We start from the raw sequence: 3,214 nt of genomic DNA on the forward strand, positions 1-3,214 counted from the left end.
ACATGTTTCATAAACACATAATCCTTTATGGATTACAATCCGCCATCAAAATGATACTTTTAATTATTCTGGCTGCTGTGAGAAAAGGCTATAAACGATCCGACACCTGCAGGATCCTCACATGCGATAGCCTAGTAGCTGGGACAACTTCTTTATGTTTACAGACGTGACGTAATGACGCAGTGCCATGCTCGAATTTCCTGCGAAAACCTACCCGTACCACTCAAATTAGAAAACATTATTAGAAGCTAACCGTTGTGAATCGGGCTAAAGTAAGGCGATAGTTTTGAACACTGGCTGGTTATGTACTTGCTCAAATATTGATTTCGGATCATTTTTAACCAAAAAAAGTTAAACCAAAAAAAAAAAATCCACTTTTGAAGATTTGGATTTTTTTTTTCTTTGAATGAATCAACAGACAGAGATCAGGCCAATCCAAAAGGCTGAGATTCTTTTGAGAGTTTCTCTTGAAACTTTTAAAGCGCAAGCGATATGGGCTCACTAAAGCAGAAAGGCTCATAATTAGCACAAAATTATGAGGGTCCCCCGCAGGGCCCCTGAGCCCTTGATTTGTGCCGGTGAGATGTCTGCTGCCGACTGTAATTGGACGCTTTATCCTTCTCTGAACCCCGTCAAGGCCAAATAAGGCAGCCTGAGAGTTTCCCGGAGTGATAATACAGAGTGAGTGTTATTATGCGTCACATGGTGAAGCTGTAAGAGATCTTCAATTTGCTTAATGTGGTGGTCTTAGTCTGGTGTTTTCATGCAATCTTCCTGTAAATGTCTCTTGCTTTCAAAGGAAAAGCACCTTCATTACTCTTGTAGTGCAGAATGGATCATTGGGTTTGTTGTAATGATTCCCACAACACACTCTCTCAGACAAAGCAGGAAAAGAGAGATAAGTGAAATATGACTTCCATAATATGGCCTCTTATGTGTCTTGTTTTGCATCAAGCATGTAGTAGAATCCTAATTCCATGTAGTAGAATCCACCCTTGCATTTACATTTATGCATTTTGCAGACACTTTTATCCAAAGCAACTTACAGTATATTGTATTCAAGGTACATGTTTACATTTTTTGTCATGACTATTGTATATACAGTGCAATAAACCTAAAATTAATGTGTCTGTTAAAGGTTAAATAAATGAATATATTCTGGATTTATGATTAAATTTTATATCATATACATTTATTATCAAAAACCGTGATAACCAAATGAACGCATATAACATGAACAGTTTATTCATCTTTTAAAATGTAGTGAAATTACAATTGAACAATTCCTTTTATTGCTTTTTATTTTTTGGCAAAGTGCTGCACCACAGGAATTTATCCAAAATGTTTGTATGTATTTGCAGAAATCATAGGGCCTTAGATAGTTTCACTAGAAATTTTATGTGGTTTTTAACTTTCGCAATATGCGGTTTCAGTAATCAGATCATGATCACAATCCGTTGGGACCTCGTTTCCACCTATTTAGTGCTGGAAAATTGGAATGCATCGTAATTTTTTTTTTCTTTTTTAATAAATGTATTGCATCAGTGTATTGACACCAAAGCACCATAGGCCTTTTTTGTCGTCTGTGCAGTGGTGTGCAGACATGTGGCTGTATCAGATGCCCTGTGAGTGAGAACCCTCACACAGTTGAATGGACTACACTTTTGAGAGGAGAGAATGACGTATTGCCCTTCTTTTCATTTTTTTCCTCATTCCCTTCCTTGAGGGAGCACTTCATGTTTTTGTAAAAACTTTTTTCTAAAATTCCACTAAGCATTTTTGGTTGTCGCCATATTCACATTACCTATTAATAGTCTTTTTACATGTTGTAAATTCTTGTTGATGTTGCATTTTGGAGCATTAACGTGCTTGTGATGGAGCAGTACTGGAGTGAGAGGAAACACAGACACTCACGCTTCTCACTCCAAGCTAAATTGTGCAATTCCATTTCCATTCTTCTTCACGCACATACTCTGGTTTAAAATCATTACTCATGCAGTCAGTCATGTCAGTCCACATCCTCTCAGTGTTGTGTGGGCTGAAGCTCTCTGTGGCAGCCGTGTCCCCTGGTTTCCCTGTCTCAGTGTGATTAATGTCCGATACATGGCGCCTTAAACCTTAGACCAAGATGAGCAGCACATTATGTTGTCCTTCACATTTCATGCTGTTTTTTTTTTTTTTGTTGGCAAGCATCTGAAGGTTGCTTAATGTTGTTATTATTGAATGGAAGAGACAAAAGGTTAAGTCAACACACTCATGGAGCAGAGGGGAGAGGGGATGTTGAAACATGCAGCATTGTGATTCTGTATGTGGGTGAATTGTCTCATCTGTCACATTAGCCAGAGCAGGTTAATGTGAGGAGACAGCTGTTCTGTGTAAAGCCCAAAACACACTGCATGATTTTAGCAATCCTATAAGATCACTGCATGTCACACTGTGCGACATGGATGTAATAAACTTGGCTACGACATGTGTGTAGTAGGCATGGGCCGGTATGATAACCTTAAGCAAAAATGTCACGGTTTCACGGTATCACGGTATTGTCGTTACAGCTCTAAAATGTGTTATTTTTAAATGACTGGGTAAAAAAAAAAACTTTTTTCCGCTGAACACAATATATTTAGTTTTTGAGCAACACAGAATATTAGGAACAGTAGCTCTGAATGAGACGCAGATTCTCTCTCTGACAGCAGGAGGCACACATGGAACACCAGATATGGCGTTTCCTTGCTTACCGCTGTAAACAAAGCAGCACTGCGCTGAAACACTGCTTTAATATGAACTATACCGAGACGAGATGAAAAGAAAATACCACGTAAACTTTTCTGAAGACAGTCAGTTCCCCTCAGAAACACATTCACAGTCAATTCCCCTCAGAAACACATTCATATAAACCAACAAATCAATATTGAGGATTTTCTTCCAATAGTTCCTGTATCGTGAACAGTGAGTGATCTGCTTGCTACAGTATTTTTCTCTGTGCGTCCGTCTTCAGTTTCTCTGGACAGACTTACAGACTTCATATTGTCACATAAATGGCATGTTGGAAAACGATTGCATTGCAACGCAGTTTGTGCAAGTCCAGAACAGAGACGAGTTGCAATAAGACAAAAAACGGCCGGTTGCCGATCGCATAATTAATTCATTACATTTTTATATAGGCTTTTCTAGGCACTCAAAGCGCATAAGTTCCAGGGGAAGCCATAAAAATGTA

General features: G+C 38.6%; 1 long non-coding RNA gene across 1 annotated transcript in view; it reads right to left on the reverse strand.

Moving 5' to 3' along the window:
* The window catches only part of LOC107693474 (uncharacterized), a 12,975-nt gene extending 9,882 nt beyond the window's left edge, over positions 1-3,093 (reverse strand). The window contains exon 1 of the long non-coding RNA XR_001634745.1: positions 3,011-3,093. This is a non-coding gene — a long non-coding RNA (uncharacterized LOC107693474). The remainder of the gene's footprint in view (positions 1-3,010) is intronic.
* Between the last annotated feature and the right edge of the window lie 121 nt (positions 3,094-3,214).

This window comes from Sinocyclocheilus anshuiensis, unplaced genomic scaffold (assembly GCF_001515605.1).
Source record: "Sinocyclocheilus anshuiensis isolate Anshui unplaced genomic scaffold, SAMN03320099.WGS_v1.1 scaffold1618, whole genome shotgun sequence".
NCBI lineage: Eukaryota > Metazoa > Chordata > Actinopteri > Cypriniformes > Cyprinidae > Sinocyclocheilus > Sinocyclocheilus anshuiensis.